General features: G+C 45.3%; 2 long non-coding RNA genes and 1 pseudogene across 7 annotated transcripts; 1 reads left to right on the forward strand and 2 right to left on the reverse strand.

The window, feature by feature from the left end:
- Nucleotides 1–3,835: 3,835 nt before the first annotated feature.
- LOC125524163 (uncharacterized) lies at nt 3,836–7,486 on the reverse strand. Of its 6 annotated transcripts, XR_007290578.2 has the most exons (6): nt 7,170–7,480; nt 6,987–7,032; nt 6,699–6,802; nt 6,063–6,553; nt 4,873–4,981; nt 3,836–4,246 (listed from the first exon to the last, which is right to left on the reverse strand). It is a non-coding gene; the product is annotated as an uncharacterized LOC125524163 (long non-coding RNA). The 6 variants fall into 6 exon arrangements; XR_015615623.1 differs by having other exon boundaries at nt 6,699–7,032; nt 7,170–7,486; XR_007290579.2 differs by lacking the exon at nt 6,987–7,032 and having other exon boundaries at nt 6,699–6,787.
- A 371-nt stretch (nt 7,487–7,857) lies between these two features.
- On the reverse strand, nt 7,858–9,004 carry LOC147983269 (uncharacterized). The gene is made up of 3 exons (XR_015615625.1): nt 8,704–9,004; nt 8,602–8,633; nt 7,858–8,114 (listed from the first exon to the last, which is right to left on the reverse strand). It is a non-coding gene; the product is annotated as an uncharacterized LOC147983269 (long non-coding RNA).
- Nucleotides 9,005–10,120: 1,116 nt separating this feature from the next.
- On the forward strand, nt 10,121–11,789 carry LOC147983270 (uncharacterized; annotated as a pseudogene).
- The last annotated feature ends 6,852 nt before the right edge of the window (nt 11,790–18,641 follow it).

Raw genomic sequence — 18,641 nt, forward strand, 5'->3', positions numbered from 1 at the left:
ACTCATGTTGATTTTTTTGTTTGTTACCCTTCCACTACCTTTTAGAGAAAAAGGTATAAGCATCAGTGCAACTAGCATGGGTTATTGTGATAGACTGTAATGCCTAGTCGTGCAACTACCAGAACAAACATGTGCTAAGGAAAAAACATGAGAGATGTATTCAAAAATAAAAGAAGGGTAGCAAAAAGGTTTACTCACTTGTAGCTTGCCAAAACACACCAGATGCCTTTAGGTCCATCTTAATGACTCTAGCGATTAGATTGCTATCCCATGCCATTGGTTGGATGGGGCAAATTGCTTGCACACACGTCTAATTGAAATAATTAAGACAAGAAACGTGTTAGATCTGTCTACTTGAAATAGTGAGTTTTAAAAGATGACCACTAATATCTGGTTCATGTGCAACTATGTCTTATATCACTAGTAAAAAAAGGGTCAAATGTAAAGCACATTAGTGCCGGTTTGAATTTGAGCCGGCACTAATGTGACCATTAGTGCCGGTTCCAACGGCTAGGCGGGCGGGCATCATTAGTACCGGTTCGTGGACAACCTTTAGTACCGGTTCATGCCACGAACCGGTACTAATGAGGCTGTGTGAGGCTATGGTCAGGCTGGGGCCCCCACGAAGACCTTTAGTACCGGTTCATGCCCTGAACCGGTACTAGAGTTTCTTAGTAAGCTGATTTTTAGTCCCAACTCGCCAAGAGAGAGGCAGTATGAGCGGTTTATAAGCCGTGAGTGCACAAACAATGACGAAGAGTTGCAATGCTCACCTGCATGTTGATTAGCTTCAAGCCTTGCGGAATAGCATAGATTGCACTAAGCTATGTGCAGTGCAGTCTACACTATTCCGAATGGCTTGAAGCAAATTAACCAGCATTGCACCTCTTTTTTATTTTTAATAACTTATTTGAACTCCGGACTTCTTTTCACTAGTAGAAAACAGGGCTATGGTCCAGGCCGGCTCAGCCCATTAGTCCCGGTTCAGTCTAGAACCGGGACTAATGTGAGCATTGGTCCCGGTTCGTGCGGCTAAGGCATTAGTCCCGGTTCATATAGACCTTTTGGTCCCGGTTGGTGGGATGAACCGGGACCAATGGGCCTCGCTCCTGGCCCACAACCATTGGTCCCGGTTCGTGCCACAAACCGGGACTAAAGATTAGACCTTTAGTCCCGGTTTGAGGCACGAACCGGGACTAATGGGGATGAGACCTTTAGTCCCGGTTCGTGCCAGGTACTAAAGGTCCCATTTTCAAACTATACCCCCTCGGTGGATCGCCTTTTCAGTTTTTAAAAAAATAAAAGAAAATGATGAAAATGTCAAAAAAATAAAAGAAATTAAGTTTCACATGTGATATGTGGTCTAGTTGTTGGGAAAATTTATAAATATGAATTTCGACTTTATTTACAAAATCTCTCTGGAATTTGTAAAATGGGCATAACTTTTGCATACGAACTCGGATGAAAAAGTTTTTTATATGAAAAATCATCTACTCGAAAAGTTACATCCGATGGAGACGGCCTACGGCCTGTTTGCAAATTTCTAGAATCCTCAAATTCCAAAAGGAAAAAAAGTTATGCTCAAATTTCAGTTTTTTTAAATTTTCAGTAAATCTGGTCAAACTATGGTCAAACTACTTATTCAAGAAGTATTAGTGTTACTAAATAATTATTCAAGAATATTAGTGTTATTAAATAATTATTTCACCTTTTTTGAATTTTGGTCAAATCTGGTCAAACTATGGTCAAACAATGGTCAAACTACTTATTCAAAAATATTAGTGTTACTAAAAAATTATTGTTTTTTAGAACAATAGTTTTAAACTCAAACAGTGAAATATGTGACTTCATGCTCAAGCTAAATTCCTGAGGGTTAATAGAATTGACATCTTACTATTGTCAGGAAAACAACAAGTGCAGACTTGGAAACGAGGGAGAATAGAACCCGGAAGTTAAGCGTGCTCAGGCTGGAGTAGTGAGAGGATGGGTGACCGTTCGGGAAGTGAGATGATTTGGAATGATGAGGGGTGATTAGAGATTAAATTGAGCAGTGATGAGGGGTGATTAGAGATTAGAGGTTAAAATAATTCAGAAATTTGAAAATAAAAAAAATTCAAAAAAAATTTCAAAATTTTTTTTTTTAGGAAATTTCCTTTAGTACCGGTTGGTGTTACCAACCGGGACTAAAGGTGGACAGGCCACGTGGAGGGCCTTTAGTCCCGGTTCTGGATTGAACCGGGACTAAAGGGTCAGGGCATTAGTACCGACACTTTAGTCCCGGTTTCAGAACCGGGACTAAAGGCCCTTACGAACCGGGACTAAAGGCCCTTTTTCTACCAGTGTTTATGTTCAGTATGCAGCATTCAAAGCGACGTCATCAATTTCCAACATGTTCTGACATCATTTGTTGTTTTTCGGTCATTTACCTAATTGTTTAGAGAGCTAAATGACCGTGAAATTGTTAAGGGTGTGCATACTTTTCTGCTTGCGGCTGAGGCAAACAAGCGGGCGGATGGTTTTATGCCTTGTCCATGTGCTGGCTGTAAGAATGGTCACAATTACTCTACGTCAAGAACCATTCACGTCCACCTGTTTAAGTCCGGTTTCATGCCCCACTATAATGTTTGGACAAAGCACGGAGAAAGAGGGGTTATGATGGAAGACAATGAAGAAGAAGAGGACGACGACAGCTATCCTGGCCATGGGTTCCCTGAATACGATGATACAACAATGGGGGAAGAAGCTGAGCCGGTAATGCGGGAAGAAGCTGAGCCGGCAATGCGAGAAGAACCTGAAGAATAGGCATCCGATGAGCCCGTTGATGATCTAGGTCGGGCCATTGCCTATGCAAAGAGAAACTGCGCAAGTGATTCGGAGAAGAAGAAGTTGCAGCGCATGTTAGAGGATCACAAAAAATTGTTGTACCCGAATTGCGTAGGTGACAAGAAAAAGCTGGGCACCACACTGGAATTGCTGCAATGGAAGACAGAGAATGGTGTATCTGACAAGGGATTTTTAAAGTTAATTTATTCACAACCTAGTGATTCAAACTAATTTCAAATAATTCAAACTTTAAACTATTCAAATTTGAAAACTACGGGCACTAACAGAAAGTTTGTAATTTTTTATACCTAAAGCAATAATATTCACAAAGAAACTCTAAATACACAAAAAAACAACTCAAAAATAAATAAAGCAAAAAAAATAAAAAAAAACCCGCCTACTAGGCCAGAGACTAGAAACCCAACCTGTTGTTGGGCCAGGATGCAGGCCCGCAAAGGCCCAGTAGGCCAACAGGGCAGCACAGAACATGTAAGCCCAGTAGGCCTGCTTTGGAGAGGAGCGAGAGAGAGCTACCGCACGGGGGTTTATAAACCAGTGCGGTCGCCCTTCGGCTAGCGAGGTGGGACTAAACTTGCGCACCGCACCTGCGCCAGCACACCCCCTTTAGTACCGGTTCGTGGCACCAAGCGGTACTAAAGGGGGGCCTTTAGTACCGGTTGGAGCCACCAACCGGTACTAAAGGGGGTGCGGTTCCCGCCGCTTGGCCCGGCCAAAACAGGCCTTTAGTACTGGTTGGTGGCTCCAACCGGTACTAAAGGTGCCTTCTATATATACAACACTTACGAAAATTTCATTCTCCCTCTGTTTCTTCCTCTGTTTCCCCATTGAAGCACCGCCCACGCGCCCCGATCGATCGACCATACCTTCAGGAATGAGCTCTACATATCCATGACGGCTGGCTTCGTCAGGAAAGAATTAAAACGGTCCTCAGGAATGAACCAAGAGCAAATAAAAATATTATTGGAAAGCGGTATATATATTCACAGCCACATGCCAAATCATTTCACATTCATGCATACACAAAGATCATATAACCCGGTTTAAAATCACATCCAATTCCTAGGTCACAATGTACCCATCCAATTTATTTAAATCTCGTTATTCACAAGATCTACATATTCATATCCAAGTCATGATTCATGGAGCCTTAACTTAACAGGAGGTGTCACCAAATACGAAACACGCATACTGGTTGATTCCTAAATTGCCAAGAGAAGCAATTGACAAAGAAAGCCTACCTGCACCCTATTTCACAATATTAACAACTAATTATACTACTGGAATTTCTAAATGTTGGAGTAGAACTATGCTCATCCACATGAGTAGCATGAGGATGGTCTTCCATCATGGGAAGATTCTGTTAATGGAGTGCATTCCCTTGGGCTTGGAATGTTCCATTCACCTATACAATAGAAAAATATAGGAGATTTTAATGAACAACGGTGAAAGGCAAAACTGTGATATGTACAAGCTTTCAAACCAAAAGGTAAACTACAGCTCATGACTTTTCTTATTGCCAAGTATAGGCTGCAATTAAATGTAACATGAACATAATTAAAAAAAGGCAAGAAAAATTAAATGATTGCCATCCAATGCCCTATACCCATAGTTTTCATGGCAAATGAAAATTTGTCATGACCAACCACCTTCACAACTTTACGTGGTAGCAAAAAAAATCATCACTTCATAGGAAAAATCTAAGTATGACAAGCACTAAACTGCATGTACAGAACTAGCACTACATGTAGAAAACTAGCAGTAAGCGTCATATTTATAGCTTTGCAATGCAAGTTCCGAACATCGGTAGTTTAACATTACTACAAGAACTTGCTGTATCTCAAGTAAGGACAAAACATGGGCATGAGCTAAAACAGTTGGGGAGCCTAAACAAGCTGCAAGGTAATCTGAAAATTCATCATCTTGAATATGTCAAAAACAAGAAGGAAGCAGACGATGCAAAGCTAGCTGATAAGAAAAGACTAATATGACTGGAACTGTCCTGGGGTGGTTCCTTACAGACTTGCTCACCAGAAGTTCAAGTGGAGGTGCTCAAGGGCGTTCGCCCACCCAAGGGTCTTACAAGTCTATGTCTCCATCACCACTACGCCCAGTACCTGGAACGATTTCTTCTCAGAAGCTGTATTCATGAAGGAAATTAGAATAACTGGAGACATACTCATAAATGCAGTCCTTAGATATAATATTAAGAGTTTAAGACAATGTTTTTTTGTCGCAAGAACACATTAATGAAAACTGACTGGAATAGAAATTAGAAACTCTAAATGATCTATAAATGGATCTCACCAGTCATAGTGAATCATTTCCTAAAATTATAAGCTAACATGTACAGAGAACATATTTAATTTTGTATGACAACTTAAATCATGAACTAAGTTATACTGACTACATGGTTGCAGTACACAGTCACTTAAGAAGGCAGCAACCACTAACTGAAATACACAAACACTTGGGCAGCATGAACAAGTTTACAAACCAAAAGGAAACTTCAGTTCACGACACACACATGTTGTTATCCACCAAGCAAGTGAAGAAGTCTTTTATTAAAGCTAAGTGTAGGCTGCACTTATGAAGAGCTAACAGGAACGTAACGTACAAGGAAGAAAAGGAAATAAAATAAATGTTTATAATCCAATCCAAACTGAAAGCCAAGACCATGCACCTTTCGTACTTGAACTTGCTCCTCTACTTGTTGAGGTTGTCAAATATTTTAATACATGAATAAAATGTCAATACCATGCACATTCGAAACCATTCCAGCTTGCTATATAGCATCTATAGTGCGACAAACAGTTAGGTTTATGTGCAAATCATCAACAAGACCTATAGCACAGTCAGAGCAAACATGTGTAAAAGACATATATATGCAGTTGTGCACTGCACTGGCACTACACTACAAGGACAGAACTAGCACCACATTTACACAGAAAGAAACAGAGCAGCACATAAGCAAGCAGCAACCACTAATTGAAATACACAGGCACTGATTAAATAGATTGTTTCATATCATAAATTATTAACACATGAACTAGTTTGATGCATCCCTGTTTTGATGACACCACAATCTTACATGCACTATACTACATTGCTCTACTTGTATAATTCAGCTGCAGTTTACTTTGCTAACCATAGAAGTAACATGATCACAACCATTGTCAAGTTTGTGCATAGAGGAATTGGGGATCATAACAACAACTTACTGTATCACTATCTTCCATCTTCTAATCTTGAAAAGGAAGAAGCTCTTGGGTATTTCTTATCCATCTTGCTATATACCAACTGTAGTGCAACAAATGGTATATATCCTGTCTTGGGGTAGAACCATGCTCATCCAGATGAGTAGCATGAACATGGCCTTCAGCATGGGAAGGATCTGCCAGCGGAGTACCGGCATCCTCTTGGGCTGGGAAGGATCAATTCACCTACAATGGAAAAGAATATAGCATATTTCAATGAACAATGGTGAAAGGCAAAACTGTAATATATGTATACAAGTTTTCAAACACAAAGGTAAACTCCAGCTCATGACACACATGCTATTAGTCACCAAACAAATGAAAAGGTCTTTTCTTGGTGCCAAGTGCAGACTGCAACTATGAAGAAGTACCAGGAACATAACTTTGAAGACCGAGATGACGTTCCTTCCAATATACTGGATGTGCGTCTTGAAGATGCTTTGTGGTGGGTTCTTCTGAAACCATGGACATAGCATGTCGCTTTAATTTCAGATTAACAATAATTGTAGTGTTCAAGTTTGTTGCTGCTGCAGGCCCATACTTTCTTTCCTACATATGAAAACATGCTCTTTCAACAAACTTTCCATGAGTGGAACTTACCAACATGCCTGGATTGGACTTCTTGATCGAGAGGGTTGTGGTGTCGCAATGTCACTTCTCAAACTTGGCCTTTGTAGCGCTACAACTTCCTGATTTTGTAAGACCTTCAATGAAGAGAAAACAATAAAGCATGCATACGTAAACTGCACCTTCCTGAACAGGGGACATAACCTACAGCTTGCAGGTATTGACACGCATACAGATATGTATCACAACTCATCAATGAGACCAATTGAGGAACAACCCGATTTAATGTATGCACAAACTTAAAATTGCGCAGCACACTACCTAGACAGATGGCGACTATAATACCCCATGGCTGTTGCACTCAATCCTTTCAGAAGAACAACAAAACATCATTGTTTTAATCTCAAGAAGAGTGTACTAAACAATGAACATATTGCTGCAGCACATGTAAATTATTTGGAACAGCAATAGATGGGGAGGGGGGAGGAGAAGACGGGCACTCACTGGTCGGGGAGGGAGCCACCTCCACACGGCGACGGAGGTGGATCTGGAAGTTCGCCGGCCAGGGAGGCGGATCTGGAAGTCGCCGGCGATGGGGGCCGCGCTAGATGGGGAGGGAGGCTGTGCTGGAGGCGTGGAGTCGGTGCTCAACGGCGATGTGGGCGGTGCTCGATGGGGAGGGAGTCGGCGGATCAGAACTGGACGGCGGACACGGGGGCAAGCGGCGGCGCTGGTCGTGGGAGTGGGAGGAGCAGACCGATGGGGGAAGACCGGACCCTGTTTTAGGGATTTTGACCAAGCGCTCCACACGTGACCACAGCCACGCGAAAATATCCGACGAAAATATCCGATATCCGCGCGCTTTTCTCTCCCAAACGAAAAAATCAGCGCCTCCCGAGCGAAAATATCAGCGCATCCCGCGAACGTGTCTTCCTGACGGCCAGGTACACGTTCCTGAAGGTGCGTATCTGATTCGCGACGTGGATTGGGCCCCGACACGAACGTGCCACCTCGTTCCTGAAGGTTATTCTATTTCCTGAAGGCTATCGTGAAGAGCGTCAGGAACGTTGCCATCTTTCCTCTCGGCGGACCGTCCACGTCAGGAACGTGCCCACGTTCCTGAAGGAGGCATCGGGCCCGTCACGATGGTGCCTGGCCGTCACCAAAAAGTCTGCTTCGGGTAGTGAATCTGATAAAAACCAAGATTCTCTAAAGCTGATGTACATAGGGGGTCAAATGGGATGCCAACACGATGACACCGTACATTCAAGCAAATGTTAGGCTGCATCAATACACACAACAATTAGTCTTTAGTTAGTCGCTAAGTCTAATAGATGACATGCGAATTTAAAGGATACTCACATTTTCCCAAGTTTTGGATATTTTGTGTTGGCTGTGAGGCATCCATAGCAAATCACTGAAACATCCATGTGTATCCATTTTAAGACCCTGTTGCGGCATAAAAGCAATGAGTAAGATGTTGACGTGAAAGATCAAAGCAATCAATTGAATTTATTCTTCACAATACTACACTGATAAATAAAACTCAAACAATCCAATGTTTTCAGCTATGCCTACACAGTCAGTGTAATCAGTAAAGCTACAAGAAAATAGCAGAGGAATCAATTATGCTCAGCTGCTCAAGTACTATGTTATTTCGTAACAGTTCCGAAATTTATAATATTTTGGTTCGATGCACAATACCTTTTATGAAAGACAAGGAACTAATTTATATTATTTCATAAATGTTACTTCATATGAATCTATTAGACAGAATAAGAGACAAGTAGTAAATCCTTAGTCAGAAGTAATTTGAAAGCATTTGCTCCTGGTACAGTTTAATTTGAAAGCATCGACACTGTAATCACTAATTAGGGGCTAGTAGAATGCGTGGCCGGAGTACTGTTGTTTAATTGGGGAATAGCACAATGCGTACCTTCTATGACTGACAAATTACAGTGTAGCACCCTGGGAAGATCCAACAATGATAGGGACGGCGTACAGAGAAGCAATGGTGATAAGGGAGAGGGACGAACACCTCCGGCCAACTTGCTGATGCCGCCACAGTGGCGTCCTCCTCCCACCCCCTTTGGACAAGAGGAGGTCGGAGCCAGCCGTGAGGATGTGGGCGTCGGGGATGAGCCGAAGGGAGGGGCGGTCGTGAGGAGGCGGGGGACGAGGCGGAGGCCGAGCCGGTCGTAAGGAGGTGGGGGACGAGGCGGAGGCGGAGGCGGTCCGAGCAAGGTGGGCGGCGGGGATTTGCCGGAGGCTAGGGCGGGCCGTGGTAGGAGAGTAGATGAAGGTGGGCGACAGGCACAAGATGGATGCAGGCTGGACCCAACCAGATGGTGAATGGATGCTATCCAAAATAGCGTCCAGGGTGGACGTCATTAGCATGTGCGTCCGTATAGGTAAAATTTCCATTTACACTTTATTACTTTCCTAGTTACTGGATTATTAATTACTATTAATAAAAATTTCAGTCTATACGCAAGCGACATTATTATTTTCATTTTTTACCTTCAAGTATTTGTTAGTACTACAAAAGAAAGAAGGAATAGCAGCCCAGCATAGTGCCACGTCAATGTACAGTGGGACCCACATGCCAATACACGAGAGACAAGGAATAGCAGCAAAACAAATTGCAAGACGAAGGTTAGAACATGAGACCACTGGTTGCTGATTCAGAACACGCTTAATCTAAACACAAAGCACAAAAATGCTTTTGTTTTCGGAGATACTAACGCCCATACGTGTGGGCGTTTGCATCTTGCCGACACGCGTGCATCCACGTCCGTTTGTGGTTGCACGAATCTTGGCATGTTTGTGGTGTCATGTAGGACTAGGCTAGTGTGCGGTCATTTATCCGGTCGCCCACACGTCCATTTTCATCACACGGAAGGACCGGTGTGTGGGTGTCTAGCAGTTCGCCCACCCGTCAGTTTTCACTCACGCACAGGGGCTGGTGTATGGACATTTATCAGTTCCCCCACACGACCGCCTCCTCTCCCACACCCAAAGCTACCAGTTGCCATGTGTTTTGCAGGGTACATGGCAACAGCCCTAGTGTGCTTGTAAACAGATGGCAACTCTCTCTTTTATCCGAACATGTCAGTTGCCATGTGTTTTGCAGGGTACATGGCAACTACCCTGGTGTGCTTGTAAGCAGATGGCAACTCTCTCTTTACCCGGACAAGTTATTTTGCCATGTCTCTTTGTAGCGCTACACGGCAACTGCCTAGTGTTAGTAGGTGGCAACTCCTAAAGTTTTCAACTCATAGCAACTGTAGTAAACTAGACCATACATGGCAACTGCGTACTGTTAGTAGGTGGCAACCCCTAAAGTTTTCAAATCATGGCAATTATAGTAAACTAGACCATACATGGCAATAGCTGCAGTTGTCAAAAATGGCATCTGGCACTTGACCTCAGATGGGAACTGCAGTTGAGCAACCATGACAACTGTAGTTCAGCGCATGGCAACTGCACTTAAACGAACATGGAAGAGGGTCCGCACCATGGCAACCGCGGGGCGCGTGGTGACTGCCACGCGGGGCGTGCGGGACCATGAGGTAGGAGGCCTGACGTATGGGCGTGTGGCCGTTATCTATTTTGACCACACATAGGCGCGTGAGAGGGACCGGGAGGAAAAAACGAGGCGTGTGGGCATTACTTATTTTGCCCATATGTAAGCGTGTGGACTGATCTTTTTAGACACCATACAAAACGTGTGGTCAGACTCCTTAACACCATACGTGTGGGCGTTATCGGCGTCCTTTGTTTTATTTCTGAGCTAGACTTTTACGTGCATCTCCATGTACCTCACGAAGAGACTATGACATTCCTATTCTACTGTTTTTCTTTTTATTCTTTTAAGTTCACGTTTTTCTTTGATAACTTCCTCTTGTATTTTGTATCTTCTGTGGAGATTTCATTTGAATCGAAACCTATCTTAGAAACAGTTTACTGGCTGTTAAACCCATTCATTATTTTGGAAGCTCCCGCAGCACCTATGTGTTTTTCCTAAAACAATTAATCCGATTTCAATTGGATACCCATCATACATCGGCCATGCAACATGAAACCTGGGAGGAGGAAGTACAAGTGAGATTTTACATCAATTGGTGGTTAATATTGATGACGTCGAGCAGGAGCGTAGAGCAGTCAATTATTCTACAAGCATCGGCAGCATTATGTTTCTAATCGGAATTTATTCTCTTTGCCTATTTATATTCGGCGTCTTTAGTCGTGATGTATCGACCCAATTGTTTTTAAGAGTTCATGCTTGTAATTAAGTAGACGCTGATCACTACCCGGCAGAGCCCTCGGTGTTACGGGACACCAGGGTTCCGTCCCTCCCTCCCCCGCCGCCACCCGCGTGGCGCCAGGGAGGGCCCCAAGTTTCCGCCGCCGAACACCCATCCGCCTCCCCTCTCCTCCCTCGCCATCGCCAAAGGGCGCGGCCGGGCAAAGTCCGGTCGTTGCCAGCAACGGCGGGGCCTTCTCATCCCCCGCGCGTGGGGGTTGGCACGGATCCGATCTCACGGGCAGGGCGCAGCGCTCGGTGTCAGGCGTGGCGGCGCGGCGGCGCCCCGGAGCAAGCCGGCGATGGTGGCGTGGCGTCGGGCGGCGGATGGCATGGCGGTGGTGTGGGCTGGTGTGGCGTCGGCGGCGGCGTTCCGGCAGCGCCTCGGTGTCACGTCCGGCGCCGCGGGTTGTGGCTGACCGGGTCGCGGCCGGCCTCTCGCCATGGTCTCTGGTGGGGGCGGCGCGACGGCGGTGGTGGTGAGCTAATCCCTCCTAGTCGGCCCCTCGCGGCTGGGTGGCGGCGCTCAGCTTGGGCGGTCCCCCTTGTGGCGTCTCTGGGCGGCGGCGGCGACAGCTCGGGCACCCTCCCTCTTCGGCGTCTGGCGGAGCCAATGCCTCCCGGTGCCCTGGGCCTTCGACACGGGGGTGGAACTCGGTTTCGGGAGGGGAGGGGGCAGCTGGAGCCGGCAAGGCATCGGTCGTGGCCATGGGTCACTTCTCCACCTTCCCCTTCCCCCGATCGATGTATGGTTGCGGCCCTTCCCGAGGCAGGCTGGCCGCCGACAATTCTGGAGGTGGTTGGGGTTACAGACCTGAGCAAAGCCATGGCTTTTGGTTGCTACAGGGTTGTCTCATGACCGGGGCGGCGACCCTGTCAGTGAGAGCCGTGCGTTGGTCGTGGGCGGGCTGCGCGGCTCGGATGCGGGCAGGCAACCATGGCCACTTGGGCGGCATGGCTGCGGGTGTTGACAGACCGAGGCGGCGGAAGAGGTGAAGCACCGGGATACATCACCTACCCAGTTTGTGTACTGGTCGACGGTGATGGTGTCCGTGGACTTCGTGTCCTTCTTGCAGGCTCCGTCGTGGTGCTTCTACCCCTTCCATCTTACTCCGCGTGAAAACTCGATTCGCAGGTCGGACGGTGGCGACGTTCGTGGTCATGCCCTTCCTGGATGCACCGTCTTGAGGTCCTCGGTCCGACATGTCCGTTTCCCATCCTCCCGGACGACCGCTTGTCATGGTGGTGTTCTCCGTCGGCTCTAAGCAGATTCGTTTTGCTCATCTTCTAGGTGCTTTGTAGTCATTGTGGTTATGAGTTGATGCCCGGCATTCATGTATCTTACCTTGGGTGTATGGTGTGCATTTGTATCGGATACTTTGTTGTTGTGGTTCGTGCTTTATAATATAAAGCGGGGGAAAACCCTTTTTCGTATCTACAACTTCCTGGAATTCTCCGTCAGGCTATAACACTTGGTTCAGAATTGACAAGGTGAAAAATTGGTGGACTCATGTGGTGCATGATTCGTGCGGTAGTCGTAAAGCCACGGCGTATGTGCTTCTGTTGATCACTTTGGGAGATTTGAAAGGGGTGGAATACAAGGTTATTCACGGACAAGTCCTCGCCGCTGGCCATTCTCATGTGCTGCATAAGAAGCGAAGCCTCAATTTCGATGATTGCAGGTGTCAAAAATTTGGGTAAAAGAATACAATGAGAGTAAGTTGTTGTAACTTTTGTAGTAGCCTTTGGACTTGCGGAGTTGTTCAACTATGTTATTCTCTATTAAGGAAAGTGCAAAATTTATGGCCGCTTTTGAAGTAAAGAAATAACATGAAGAAGTTTCACCCTCATTTTTAGGCTAGGAGGACGACTAGTTGAGCTTGTTTGTAACTGGTACATTTACATGTGGTAGAGTTTGTTAGGGAATGGCCACTGTTAGTAAGGATTGGCCTGTGTAGAGTTAGCGGATAACACGAAGTTTTATTCATTAATTCTGAGAGCGGGCCATTGCATAGCTGGCTTATATATTGGGAGAGAGAGGAAACGGAATGAATGCTGAACACCTATATAAGTATTCTGTATCATTTTCAAGGTTCAGCTCAAGTAATTTATTTGGTTGTGTCAAAGATATCTTGCAGGCACTACATGGTTACACATTGTGTTCGTGTAGGATCAGGAGTCATTGGGAAACATAGTACTACTGTTTGGGCTCGTTCCACCTTAGTGCCCTTCGTATTAGCTACCTCCGCTTAAAGTTGGAGAGCAATCTCGTACTAAGACAGTAGCTACCTGTTCGGTCTTGTTTCAGAATACGTCGCCTTTAGCATGCCCAGTTAACCGAGCAGTACTGATCGTAGGTCTTCTGATCGCGAGAGCTTAACATGATGCACTGTAAAGGTTAAGTGTTTCAGTTACTTGGGACTTTTCCACGAGTAGAACTGCATGACTATCATTGTAGTAAGATTTTACTGTTGCCCGGCTGAATAGACGTCCATTCCCCTGTATTTTACTTCTCCACCTATAAAATTACCTTTCCCTTGCTGTACCTGCTGGACTAACAAAGGCTGACAGCTAGGATGGGGTCAACAGAATTACAGATCGAGCAGGAAACTAATTTTTCAAAATTCGGACAGCTCGAGTCCAAAGCGCATACATGATTGAAGAGCCACTTCCACACGCGATCTGCTGCACCTGCGACTATCATTGGCACAGTAAATGCGACTGGTTTGGCCGAATTACGAATACAAGTCTACGCTTGCAAGTAATTGCGCATACAAAGTACAAACTGCGCTGATTTACTTTCTCTGTTTCACTTTGTCTTCAGTCTTTGTCCTCTTCCTCAAATATCATGTCGTCCCTGGTATTTTGCACTACTGCAGTTTGCTGTTTGCATGCCCATGCGTTCAACACCCTCCATGGGCACTCGCTGGAGGCGGAGGACAACGGACCGTCGCATGAGGAGACTTTTGGTGCCTGGGGCAGCATGCCACGTTCTGTTAGAGTTGTGTCGAATATAATGTACAAGGTAGGTTATAGTTGGACTATGAGTTGTATTGTGTTTATATAGAATGTGGAGTCGTGTCCTAATAGGACACTTGTATCCTAGGCCTCTTATATATAGCGGGGGTAGACACACGATGTAACCTATGCCAACATAATAACACTGGAACGCAGGGGGAAGCCGGCGGCATGTGCCGGTGTCCAGGGCGACCGGATGCGGTATTGTAGCGGTGTCATGAGGAGGAGCGCCCATAGTTAGGCCCCGGAGATGTAGCCATATCGATGAACCTCGTTAACAAATCTCGGTGTCGTGCTCGTGTGGTTGCTTGATTCTCGGATGATCAACGGTATGCCTCGGATTTATTCTAACAAATGGTATCATGAGCTAGGTTGTTCGAAGGTTGTGGATCATTGATTCAGAGGAAAGATTGAGTTCGAGAGGAGACTGCCGCTGGCTGCGGCGTAGTTCTCGACGAGATCGGAAAAGGCTGATAACACAAGACCCACGGATTCAATGGATCAGCGGCAGGTTGGACGTGTGGCGATAGGTCGGCGGATCGACGGGCGAGCGTACAAGCGAGACGCGTGCGTGGGCAGACGTAAGGCGAGACGTGCGGCGGTCGATTGTGATCAATCGGGCGAGCGTCAGGCATCGTGCGTACACGTGATTGCCGGCTGGCGGCCCATGGCAGAAGGCCCATCCGAGGGTGCGAGGAAGTCGCGCGCTGGAGCAGCTAGCTAGCAGTGCGGACTGGCCGAAGCGCCGGGAAGGCCCAGGCAACGGGCAGTCCTGGTCCGCTGGAACATACAGAGGAATCGTGCAAGTGAGATTTGTTTGGACAAAAAAAAAGAGAGGACCGAGTCCTCAGTATGGCGCAAGGCAGCAGATCTTATCGAGAAAGCAAAATCCATTGGTACATCCATCGGGAACTAGCAAGGGACTTGGGCAAATAGCTTAGCATTTGGAGTTGGGCTTAGGAGCTACGCCATGTGAGAAGACCAGAGGATGTTTTGCGTTGATAGCTTGGATTATTTTTTCACAGTCAGTTGTACAAAGAACTATGGCATCAACGGATATCTGGTTTGAGGTGGAGAAGTTCGCGGAACTGAAATCCTTGGGTTATGGTAGACACGGATGAAAAATTTGTTGGCACAACAGGGATACTTGAAGGCGTTGCGGAAAATCATGTCAGCTAAGATGTAATTATCGTGTGACAGATGGAAATTCTTGAAAGACGATTTGGGAGCCTCAAGCGTGTCATACAGCCGGACAAGTTCGGCTGGGTCAGACTAGATAGTCTGACGGATCGACGCAAGTCGATTGGTACAGGAGACGGTGAGATCGGCGATGACGACATAGGTGCGTGATGTTGATGGTGACCGACTTCTGGGACGTGGAAACACTGGCGCAGGCCCGATGGCTTGTGCGGCTTCGACAAGACTATGGCGCGGGGTTGATCCAAGACGGTGCACATGAGATCTTGAAGTCGACGGGGCGCAAGGGGTGGACTGATCATCTACCATGGAGTCATGTTGAAGGTGGAGCTGGATTGAGGGGGCTGCGATGTAATGATCCAGGGAATCAAAGCCTATTCAGCAAGGGGGAATAGCGAGTGGCACGCAGTTCGGACTGGAGCCCAGTGGTCTGATGGAAGCGTGAAACTCGTCATCGGTCGGTGATGATCGATGGTACTCCGCAGTGGGGTTGAGTGGTGTGGTTTTGCGACCCTTGAGACTCGACCAAGACAGTGGAGGCTCGACGCGGTAATAGCGGCGAGGCATGCGGTATGCACGGGACATGGAGACGGGTCAGGGCTCTGGTGGTCATACATGTGATGAGACAACTGCGAATTTGACTCGGGATGATTACAAGCTATGGTGAAATTCCTTCAAGTTTCAGACAGACTGTCAAGAAAGGAGCGGCGATGTTGAGTTCAGGTAACTCTTATGTGTGACATCCAATATGTGAGTTGTTCATTTTCACACAGGTCAGTGATCAGTGTGTGATGGCGTTGGACTGATACTCTGGAAGTAGGGATCACAAACTAGAGTGACAAGGAACTTTATTTTGCTCGAGTGTTGACTGTGGTCAAGAAAAGAAGGGACTACAAGTTGCAGGTGGAGTCATATGGAGTCTTTGGAGTAGCAGCAGTGCTCATGGGATAAACTCAAGTTCAATGTACATGGAAGTTTGACGCATGGACAGATCCAGGGTGGTGGAGTATATTCGCCAAGGTGGAGTTTGTTACACTACTAGGAAAAGGGCTACTAATGGCGCACCAGTTTTGCCTACTAATGGCGCACTACTGGTGCGCCATTAGTATCACGCCACTAGTATTTCTTACTAATGGCGCACCATGCAGTGCGCCATTAGTATAGAACACCATGCGCCATTAGTATCTGGCATACTAATGGCGTACTGTTGGGTGATGCGCCATTAGTATGAATATTAAGTTTTTTTACTTTTCTGAATTTTGCACAGGTTACAAAATATATTATTGGACAGAATATAGACAGCACCCCACAGCACGAGCAGATTCATCGAATACAATAGAAGATTAGTCTCCGAATACAATTCATCATATTAGTCTCCGAATTCAAAAGACCGAACAAAGATAGAACATTACAAGTCTCGAGACCGCGAGTAGCGAGTTTGTCGGAAGTAATAGTAATGCTAGCAAGTCCTACTAATCATCATCATACAACTTCTACTCGTTATTAATAACAAGTCATACGATCATCATCTTGATAGTCATCGAACCAACCCTACTTAATTGTTCTTAGCACATGATCATCAGTATTAGGCAGGACCTAAATACCCTATTTAAGCTAAAATAGCATAAAACAATATAGACCGTGACTCTCCATTATGGAGAATGGATAACATCCTGTCTCCAATTCTTGCGCTTCGCTTCCTTTTGCTTTCAAGAACCTCCTTACGACTATCCATACATTTTTCCATCCTTTGATTTTTCATGTCTCCACTTCTTTTAGAAATCTCGTATGGACAGTTGAGATTCGTAGGATGACCTGACTGTATGTTCAAAACATTAAGACTACCTTTCTTATACATCAAATGAGGCACACAATTCTCTGGGATTATCTGTTGAAAAACATAGTAATAACTTCATAGTTAGCAATGATGTACTAGTTTTAGAAGTATGCAAAAGATGCATGGATGTCGTAATAGTAAAAATCTTACCAGGGTATCTCCATGGCAGTTACCGTAGTTGAACACATGCACTAGTGACACGTATTTACCATAACGTTGAGGAGTTTGATTGTGGATATTGTAATTCTCAATGTCAGTACAAAATCCGATCAGATGATTTTTCTCCTTATAAGTTGTTAATTCGGAGCCATCGGTGTAGTGGGTTTTGTTTACCATCTCCCGCACATTCTTTAAACAATAAAAATAAGCTGTCAATGGAAATAAGCTGTCAACTATTTTGAAATAAACAATATAAATTAGCTAATAACTATGTTTGAGAAACTCACATAGCGATAGAACTGGAGGCGTATCAACAAGGACCCAAATGTCCATATTGTCTTGGTTGATGTCAGGATTACCAAGATCCATGGTGATAAGCATACCCTCATCAAAACCATACTACTTGCAAAATGCTTCCCAATTTTTGCAACCAAAATGGGTTACGCTCTCAGAATTATATAGATTTACTTCAAAGTCCACATCGTGATGAGTCCTTAGGTGGATTTTCTTTGTTTCAGAAATTTCATGGTCTTCAAAATCCATCCTCTCCAAGACATAGCGTCTACATGGCATGAGATAAACTATACTCGAATTGTAAAAGATGAAAATTATACGTTGAAATAGTTGAAGTCATGCTTAATTATGAAAATAACACTTGTCGTCGTTGTGCACCGTTTCAACTTCGAAGGTCTCCTCGAGCTTAATGCTGAAGCGCCGATCATCGTCCAGGTGAGGCATGTCGCACAGACCTCGATCGTCATGGCACCAGTCGCACTCCCCCGGGAGACTTTCGTCGTCCGATGACGACATATCCTACGTTCATAATTCAAAACTACATAATTTAGGGTTTGTCGACACCGAGGCATCCTAAAAGCTAAGCTTTTATCATTTAGGGTTTGTCGACGCCGAGGCACCCTAAAAGCCTAAGCTTTCATCATTTAGGTTCTTATCGACACCGAGGCACCCTAAAAGCCAAGGTTTTATCATTTAGGGTTTGTCGACGCCGAGGCACCCTAAAAGCCTAAGCTTTCATCATTTAGGTTCTTATCGACACCGAGGCACCCTAAAACCTATATTTTAATGTAGCAAGAATAATGGGGTAGTTGATCCTACTTAATTAAGTACTAAGATACCCCGGCCCATGCATTAGTCGCAAGTACCCCATATGTCCTATTTTTAGCAAAGTCATGCTAAAATTCACGGAAAATTTCAACATGACCTTTGCTGAAAATAGGACATATACCCGAATTTGCCAGAATGGAAGTTAATCGACATTCCGGCAAACTCAAGGGCCTCTCGGGGTACCTGCAAATTCATCACGACACAATGGTCGGAGACAAAACCCAGCAAACTAGCAAGATGATCATCATATTTGCAAGTCATTACTTGTCAAACGCAGAAGTGCATAACACAAGCTCACCGACATAGACACACATAACAACCGCACAACAGCATAGAC

Source organism: Triticum urartu, chromosome 2A, assembly GCF_056163025.1.
Source record: "Triticum urartu cultivar PI428250 chromosome 2A, HENAU_Tu73, whole genome shotgun sequence".
NCBI lineage: Eukaryota > Viridiplantae > Streptophyta > Magnoliopsida > Poales > Poaceae > Triticum > Triticum urartu.